Consider the following 10,168-nt stretch of genomic DNA (forward strand, 5'->3'; position numbering starts at 1 on the left):
GGCCGGGCGCGGTGGCTCAAGCCTGTAATCCCAGCACTTTGGGAGGCCGAGATGGGTGGATCACGAGGTCAGGAGATCGAGACCATCCTGGCTAACACGGTGAAACCCCGTCTCTACTAAAAAATACAAAAAAAAAACTAGCCGGGCGAGGTGGCGGGCGCCTGTAGTCCCAGCTACTCGGGAGGCTGAGGCAGGAGAATGGCGGGAACCGGAAGGCGGAGCTGCAGTGAGCTGAGATCCGGCCACTGCACTCCAGCTTGGGCGACAGAGCGAGACTCCGTCTCAAAAAAAAAAAAAAAAAATTTCTTTGCATACTCATTTGAGAATGTGAAAAATGTATTTTTTTAAATTTTTATTTTAATTTTTTATTTTATTTTATTTTATTTTATTTTTTTTGAGACGGAGTCTCGCTCTGTCGCCCAGGCTGGAGTGCAGTGGCCGGATCTCAGCTCACTGCAAGCTCCGCCTCCCGGGTTCACGTCATTCTCCTGCCTCAGCCTCCCGAGTAGCTGGGACTACAGGCGCCCGCCACCTCGCCCGGCTAGTTTTTTGTATTTTTTAGTAGAGACGGGGTTTCACCGTGTTAGCCAGGATAGTCTTGATCTCCTGACCTCGTGATCCACCCGTCTCGGCCTCCCAAAATGCTGGGATTACAGGCTTGAGCCACCGCGCCCGGCCTTAATTTTTAAAAAGGATTTTTTACTTCTTAGGTTTTCACTAAAATTTAAGGTTACTAAAAATAAAACGTCTTGTTAATATATAATTCTATATATAAAATGTGCCAAAATGAGATGATTTTAATTTTAAAAATTATAAAAAAGACAAAGTTTTTTGTTTGTTTGTTTGAGACAGTCTCACTCTGTCACCTAAGCTAGAGTACAATGGTACAATCATAGCTCACTGTGGCTTCATGTTCTTTATTTAAAAATGATTTTGTCAGCCAGGCATGGTGGCTCACGCCTGTAATCCCAGCACTTTGGGAGGCCGAGGCGGGCGGATCACGAGGTCACAAGATCAAGACCATCCTGGCTAACACGGTGAAACCCCGTCTCTACTAAAAATGCAAAAATTAGCCAGGCGTGGTGGCGGGCGCCTGTAGTCCCAGGCACTTGGGAAGCTGAGGCAGGAGAATGGCATGAACCCGGGAGGCGGAGCTTGCAGTGAGCCGATATCAAGCCGCTGCACTCCAGCCTGGGTGACAGAGCCAGACGCCGTCTCAAAAAAACAAGAAATGCTGACTTTGGACAAGGTCTGATTCCTTTTGTATGTGAAATGGATAAAATTATACTCAAATAATAAAAAATGCCTGTAGTGTTTTTTAGGCATCTAGCACAGTGCTGGGCACAAAGTAAGAACTCAAGAAATAGTGTTGGAGTAGATATTGAGTAGAAAGTTCTTTTAAGAGGGAGTATGTATAGAACCATTGTTTCTTGGGTTCTTAGTGAATTGCAAATCAAAAGATACTATTTTTGTTTGTATAATCAAATTGCACCGTGGAATCAAGCGAAGTTGTGCAAAGGCCAAGATAGAGGAAGGATCTGAGCTTCAAGGGATGTGAGAACAGAAATGTCATTCTTCCTGGAATGTACTCTTCTTACTAGGAAGCATTCACCACTCCCAACGTTCCAAGAGAGGTTTCTGCAAACAGGGAAGGAAGGGTGCATCAGAGGTGAATGTGTGAACATTTACTTGGATGAGTTTAGAGAAATATAACATGATGTGCCCAGGCTGTGCAATGCAGTGAGGTGACCAGGAGCTGGGCAGGCAGGTGCATGGCCTTGCAGCTGTGAAGCTTTAAACAAGTCCCTTCACTTTTCTGAGCTTCCATTTCCCCATAGCGTATTATAAGGATCACGAGACAGAAGTGGAGCAAAATACTTTGGAAACCATAAAGTACTGGAAAAATCAAGGTGTGCAGATTGTTACTAGGGTTTTAATCATGAAGAATGCAGCCTCTAGACCTGTGTAATCCAATAGGGTCACCACCAGCCACTTGTGACTATTTATTTATTTATTTATTTTGAGACAGAGTCTCCCTCTGTCCCCCAGGCTGGAGTGCGGTGGTGCAGTCTTGGCTCACTGCAACCTCCACCTCCTGGGTTCAAGCAATCTTCCTGCCTCAGCCTCCCAAGTAGCTGGTATTACCAGCATGCACCTCCAAGCCCGGCTAATTTTTGTATTTTTAGTAGAGATGGGATTTCACCATGTTGGCCAGGCTGGTCCCAAACTCCTGACCTCAAACAGTCTGCCACCTCGGCCTCCCAAAGTGCTGGGATTACAGACATGAGCTACCATGCTCAGCCAATTAGTGACTTTTTTCCTTTAAGTTCTGGGATGCATGTGCAGAACGTGCAGGTTTGTTACATAGGCACACGTGTGCTATGGTGGTTTGCTGGACCTGTCAACCCATCATCTGGGTTTTAAGCCCTGCATGCGTTAGGTATTTGTCCTAATGCGCTCCCTCTTCTTGCCGGTTTGTGATGTTCCCCTCCCTGTGTCCATGTGTTCTCATCGTTCAACTCCCACTTATGAGTGAAAACGTGTGGTGTTTGGTTTTCTGTTCCTGTGTTAGTTTGCTGAGAATGATGGCTTCTAGCTTCATCCATGTCCCTGCAAAGAACATGAACTCATTCTTTTTTATGGCTACAGATTATTTAAACTTAAAATAATGTCAAGCCAGGAGCAGTGGCTCGTACCTGTAATGTTAGCACTTTGGGAGGCCAAGGTGGGAGGACTGCTTGAGCTAAGGAGTTTGAGACCAGCCTGGGCAACATGGTGAGACCTCATCTCTATTTTTTTTATTATTAATTTCAAATAATTAAGTTCCTCAGTCACAGAAGCCACATTTCAGTGAAAGAGTGAGGTAATTCACATAAAGCAACTGGTACCTAGTGAATACTCAAGATTCCTTGGGTGCAGGGTTCTACTGACTTCCAGAAGTCCATGCTTGTTAATTGTTTATTCAAATAATTTTTATCCTTACTGATGAGGGACCAGCTCCCTCAACTGCTTCGCAAGCGGAGAGGGTGCCAGCCTAATTGATAAGTGGGGCAGAGTGTGTCCACAAGGTGGCAGCACAACTGCTGAAGAGTTCACCAATGGTAGGGCTGTGTGCGGTGGCTCATGCCTTTAATCCTAGCGCTTTGGGAGGCTGAAGTGGGAGGGTTGCCTGAGTCCAGAAGTTGGAGATCAGCCTGGACAACATAATGAGACCTTCACCTCTAAAACATTTTAAAATTAGCAAATAAAAAAATTAGCTGGGGCTGGGCGCAGTGGCTCACGCCTGTAATCCCAACACTTTGGGAGGCCAAGGCGGGCAGATCATAAGGTCAGGAGTTCGAAACCAGCCTGGCCAATATGGTGAAACCCTGTCACTACTAAAATACAAAAATTAGCTGGGCGTGGTGGCAGGCGCCTGTAGTCCCAGCTCCTTGGGAGGCTGAGACAGGAAAATCGCTTGAAGCCGGGAAGCAGAGTTGCAGTGAGTTGACATTGTGCCACTGCACTCCACCCTGAGCAACAGAGCGAGACTCTGTCTCAAAAAAAAAAAAAAAAAAAAAAAAGACCGGGCACGGTGGCTCACGCCTGTAATCCCAGCACTTTTGGAGGCCGAGGTGGGCGGATCACAAGGTCAGGAGATCGAGACCACGGTGAAACCCCGTCTCTACTAAAAATACAAAAAAAATTAGCCGGGCACGGTGGCAGGCGCCTGTAGTCCCAGCTACTCAGGAGGCTGAGGCAGGAGAATGGCGTGAACCCGGGAGGCGGAGCTTGCAGTGAGCTGAGATCGCGCCACTGCACTCCAGCCTGGGCGACAGCGCGAGACTCCATCTCAAAAAAAAAAAAAAAAAAAAAAAAAAAAAAAAAAAATTATTAGCTGGGTATGGTGGGACACGCTTGTAGTCCCATCTATTCAAGAGGCTAAAGTGGGAAGATGGCTTGAGTCTGGGAGGTAGAGGCTGCAGTTAGCTGTGATCACACCACTAGACTCCAGCCTGGGTAACAGAGTGAGACCCTGTCTAAAAAAAAAAAAAAATCACCAGGGGTGACCAAGGAAGACATCCCAGTGGAGGGAAGTGCTGTGGCAGGTGCACTAACTGAGGTATTTGGAAGATTTGGGGCAGAGGATGAACAATGCTTACAAAGACAAGAGAGTTGGTTGGTTATTGCCAAGTTGTGTGAATGCCTTACAGAGGGATAATGAGAGACCAGGGATTGTTAGCAAGCAGTTAGTGGCTAATTGTGAAAGCTGGAGGGCCTCTATGTTATCTACAAAGTAGACTTTTTATTTCCTGCAGTGGAAAAGCAGATATAGCTGAGCAGCAGACTGAAGGTTAACTATTAGAAGAGCAGAGATCCTGAGGTCTGGAGTTTGAGACCAGTCTGACCAACACGGTGAAACCCCATCTCTACTAAAAATACAAAATTATCTGGGCGTGGTGGCACATGCCTGTAATCCCAGCTATTCGGGAGGCTGAGGCAGGAGAATCACTTGAACCTGGGAGGTGGAGGTTGTGGTGAGCCGAGATTATACCATTGCACTTCACCCTGGGCAACAAGAGCGAAATGTCTTTAAAAAAAAAAAGAGCGGAGATCCAGTGATCTTTGAATGCTCAGCCAAGGCAGGTCTGTTATGCAGAGGCCAGACTACCTGCAGCATAGATAACCCCTAATCAAGATGCTTACCTAACTTAGGTGAGATGTTGTGAGACATTGACCAACTGCTTGAGTTTACCAAAATAACTTGCTATAGCTATTTTCTGTAGGGTGGATGCAGAGATCCACCACCCCATGGCTGTCTGAGAAATGTCTTCTGTTTGTGAGTCACTATTAAATGTTACCTTTTGAGAAACTAGATTTGTCAGCTTTTATTCCTTCAGTCTCTCAGCTCCTTCAGCCTTCGGGGTAGGTTTGCATATAGCTGCTCACTGCAGAACAGTCTTATATAACAAATAAAGAACTCTTGGCCAGGCGCAGTGGCTCATGCCTACAATCCCAACACTTTGGGAAGCTGAGGTGTGAGCATTGCTTGAACCCAGGAGTTTGAGACCAGCCTGGGCAAAAAAAAAGGTCCTATCTCTATTAAATATAAAAATAAGACCAGGTGTGATGGCTCACACCTATAATCCTAGCACTTTGGGAGGCCGAGGCGGGTGGATCACCTGAGGTCAGGAGTTTGAGACCAGCCTGGTCAACATGGAGAAACTCCATCTCTACCAAAAATACAAAAATTAGTTGGTTGTGGTGGTGGGTGCCTATAATCCCAGATACTCGGGAGGCTGAGGCAGGAGAATCACTTGAACACGGGAGGCAGAAGTTGCAGTGAGCCAAGATCACACCGCTGCACTCTAGCCTGGGTGACAGAATGAGACGCTGTCTCAAAAAAAATAAAAAAAAATAAAAAATAAAAATAACAAAAAGGCCAGGCACACTGGCCCACGTTTGGAGGCCAAGGTGAAAGGATCGCTTGAGTCCAGGAGTTTGATACCAGCCTGGGCAACATAGCAAGGCCCCGATCTCAATCAATCAATCAATCAATCAATCAATATTTTAAAAAGAATTCAAAACACAATGATAAGAACATAACCCAATAAAAAAAATTGGCAAAAAAGACCAGGCGTGGTAGCTCAAGCCTGTAACCCTAGCACTTTGGGAGGCCAAGGCAGGTGGATCACCTGAGGTCAAGAGTTCGAGATCACCTGGCCAGCACGGTGAAACCCCATCTCTACTAAAAATACAAAAAAAAATTAGCTAGGTATGGTAGCACACACCTGTAACCCCAGCTACTCGGGAGGCTGAGGCAGGAGAATTGCTTGCACCTGGAGGTTACTGGAGGTTACAGTGAGCCAAGATCGTGCCACTGCACTCCAGCCTGGGTGACAGAGGGAGACTCCTTTAAAAAAAAAAAAGGCAAAAAATTTGAAGACTCTTTTCAGATGGCAAATAAGTACCTGAAAATATGCCCAATGTCATTAGTCTTGTAAATGGCTAAAATTGAAAAGACTGACCATATTCTGTGTTGATGAGAATGGAGATCAATCGGAATGTTCATACACTGGTGCTGGAAATATGAAGTTGTTTTACCACTTTGGAAACTAGTTTGGCAGTTTCTCTCTTTCTTTCTTTCTTTTTTTTTTTTTTTGAAATGGAGTCTCACTCTGTCACCCAGGCTGGAGTGCAGTGGCATGATCTCGGTTCCCCACAACTTCCGCCTCCCGGGTTCAAGCAATTCTCCTGTCTCAACCGCCTGAGTATCTGGGACTACAGGTGCCCATCACCACGGCCGGCTAATTTTCTGTATTTTTAGTAGAGACAGGGTTTCACCATGTTGACCAGGCTGGTCTCGAACTCCTGCCCTCAGGGTGATCTGCCTGTCTCAGCTTCCCAAAGTGCTGGGATTACAGGTGTGAGCAACCGCACCTGGCTGACAGTTTCTTTGAAGTTAAACGTACAACTAACATATGACCCAATTACTCTGTTCTTAGTTATTTACCAAAATAAATGACAACATATGTCCATACAAAGACTTGTACATGCATGTTCTTGGCAGTCTTATGTGTAATAGCCAAAAACTGGAAATAACCCAAATGACCATTAGTAGGTGAATGGATAAACATTGTGATCTATATATACAATGGAATACTAGTCAACAATAAAATGGAACAAACTATTGATACATAGGACAATGTGGATGAATCTCAAAACAGTTATGAAGAAAGAAGCCATACAATGTCAGTATGTACTGAGCAATCACATTTATATAAAACTAGAAAAGGTAAACTAATCTGGCCGGGTGCAGTGGCTCATGCCTGTAATCCCAGCACTTTGGGAGGCCAAGGCGGGTGGATCATGAGGTCAGGAGTTCGAGACCAGCCTGGCTAATATGGGGAAACCCTGTCTCTACTAAAAATACAAAAATTAGTTGGGCATGGTGGCGCAAGCCTGTAATCCCAGCTACTCGGGAGGCTGAGGCAGGAGAATCACTTGAACCCAGGAAGTGGAGATGGCAGTGAGCCGAGATTGCGTTGCTGCACTCCAGCTTGGGCAACAGAGTGAGACTCCGTCTCCAAAAAAAAAAAAAAAAAGAGAATATAAACTAATCTACAGTGACAGGAAGCAGATCAATGGTTGCCTAGCAATGGGGAGATCTGGGGTGAGAGGAAGGTCTTATGAAGCAGCAGGAGTAAGCTTTTCAAGGTGGTGGAATGTTCCTAATTTTGATTGTGGTAATGTTTTGTGTACAATTGTCAAGACTTATTGAATTTTACACTTAGATATGTACAGCTTATTGTACATTAATTTTAAAAGGTTTTTAAAAATCAGTGTTACATCTAGGAGTGGGAGAGAGGGAAGAATGACAGAGATTCATGACACTGCTAAAGTGCTAAAGGGTACAGAGGTGGTGATCTCTATATCTCTGTTTAATTCATCGGTCTGGTCTCTGCAGAAGCTGAATTGATTCTGGAGAATGTCTGTAGACTACTATGGACCGAACCATAATAGCCTGAACACAGTGACTTTACCAGAAATGGTATCACTGGTGGAGCGGATTTATAAGGCCTCAGGTATATGGTATGGTGTCATTGATTTAGTGAGTGCCTTCTTTTCCATTCCAATCAGAGAAGAGGATCAGAAACAGTTTCATTCTCATGGTACTGACAACAATATATGTTTATTTTTTGAGATGGAGTCTCGCTCTGTTGTCCAGACTAGAGTGCAATGGCGTGATCTCGGCTCACTGCAACCTCCATCTCCTGGGTTCAAGTGATTCTCCCACTTCAGCCTCCCAAGTAGCAGGGATCACAGGCACCCACCATCATGCCTAGCTAATTTTTTTTTTTTTTTTTTTGTATTTTTGTGGAGATGCGGTTTCATCATGTTGGCCAGGCTGGTCTTGAACTCCTGACCTCAGGTGATCTGCTCACCTCGGCCTCCCAAAGTGCTGGGATTACAGGCGTGAGCCCACCGCGCCTGGCTGGACAACAATATTCATTTAGAGTTTTACATCAGGGTTATGTTAACGCTCTTGCCGTCTCATAGTTTAAAGAGATTTGGATCACTTGGACAGCCCACAGAACATCACACTGATCTGTTACACCAATATTATACTGATCAGACAAGACAAGTAAAGAAATGGCTCTGCAGTTGTTCCCGGCTGCACAGCAAACAGCACACTGCTTGGACCATAAGATCTGGCAGACCCTACGGTGTTGAAGGAATGAGTAGTGGGAAAGATGCAGTATGGTGCTTATGGCAAGCCCCATGGGAGAATCACAACGAAAGCCCTGGGAATTCTGGGACAATGTCCTGTCATCCACTGCAGAGAATTATACACCTTTTGAAAAATAGTTCCTGGCTTTGTTACTGTGCCCTGGTAGAGACAGAAAACTTGGTCATTGGGCACCAAGGTAGCTGGGACTACAGGTGTGTGCCACCACACTCAGCTAATTTTTTGTATTTTTTTCCATGTTGCCTAGGCTGGTCTTGAACCCCCTGAGCTCAAGCAATCCACCCAACTTGGCCTCCCAAAGTGCTGGGATTACAGGCATGAGCCAGTGCACCCAGCCAGGGATGCTTTCACACAATAAGCCCAGAGGCAATATGTGTGGAACCCAAGTTTACTTGGATACCTCCTGCTTGATGCCACCAAGTTCAGAACTGCCAATTATAAGCTGGATTCTTTTGGACCCACCAAGTAATAAAACCTGATGGACCCAGCAGTACTTCATTCATTATAAGTATAATTAGACCCTCATGGGAGCAGAGGACACAAATGAGCTGCATGAACAGGTGGCCCAAACTCCCCGTCGCGTATGAGAGTTGCTCCATAATCCCTCCCCAGTTTGCACCCTAGGCTGTATGGTGGTCCCATACAACTAGCTGAAGGAGCAGGGAAAGACTCAAGCTGGGTTTATGGATGGGCTGGCTCAGTACATAGATGCAAGGCAAAAATAGGCCATAGCTACATTGCAGCCACTTTCAGGGATGGTCTCAAAAAACTGTGGAAATGGAAAATCTTTCTAATGAATGAAGCTGCAATCAGTCATCTGCTTTGTATGGAAGGAGAAGTGGCCCATGGTAAGAATACAATAGATTCCTGGGCTATGCAATGGTCTGGCTGTCTGATGAGGGATCTAGAAGGGAAAGAACTAGAAAGTAGAGACAAGGAGGCCTGAGTTAGAGGCATGTGGATGGATGTAAGGGTGAGAGCAACACAGACAATATTGAGCCCTCAATATGGCACTACATCTTGAGGAGACCAGTTGGTCACTTTGTGGCGATTCAGATACAATGGACACCTTCTGTTCTGTAAAGGTCATTGATTTGTCTTTGCAGAGAGAGAGACCTATTCTGGGTATGGGTTTGCCTTTTCTGCCTGCAAAGTCTCAGCCAGAACCAATATCCAGCAGTTTATAGAATGCCTGATCCACAGGCATGAAATTCTACATATTACAGTGTTCAACCAGGGGACCCATTTGATACCCAAGGAGGTATGGAAGTGGGCTGATGGGATCCAATAGTCATGTCACAGGCTGCACCATCCAGAGGCAGCCGGCCTCGCAGAATGCTGGAACAGCCTTCTGAAGGCATAGCTGAAGCACCAGCTTGGAGGAAATACTCTGAAATGATGGGATACCATCCCACTTCCCATTGACCCACTGTTGGGATATTATGCTTCCCATTCCTGTAGCTCTGGGTTCTGTAGGATTGGAGATCCTGGTCCCCAAAGGGAACATGCTTTTTCCAGGGGACACAGCAAAAGGCCCGTTGAACTATAAGGTATGACTACCATCTGGGTACTTTGACCTCTTTGTGCCCAGGGACCAACAGGTTTGAAAAGGAGACACTACCAGGAGTCAGTTACTGGCAGGAGTCATTGACCTTGACCAGCAGGTAGAGCTAGGACTGGTTTTTTTTTTTTGCTTTTTTGTTTTGTTTTGTTTTGTTTTTTGAGACAGGGTCACACTCTGTTGCCCAGGGTGCAGTACAGTGGTGTGATCACAGCTCACTGCAACCTCAACCTCTGGGGCTCAGGTGATCCTCCCACCTCAGCCTCCCAGGTAGTTGGGACTACAAGCATGTGCCACCACACCCAGTTAATTTTTTGAACTTTTTGTAGAAATAGGGTTTCTCCATGTTGCCTGGGCTGGTCTTGAACTCCTGGGCT

The sequence above is a fragment of the Macaca nemestrina genome, chromosome 15 (genome assembly GCF_043159975.1).
Source record: "Macaca nemestrina isolate mMacNem1 chromosome 15, mMacNem.hap1, whole genome shotgun sequence".
In the NCBI taxonomy this organism is placed as follows: domain Eukaryota; kingdom Metazoa; phylum Chordata; class Mammalia; order Primates; family Cercopithecidae; genus Macaca; species Macaca nemestrina.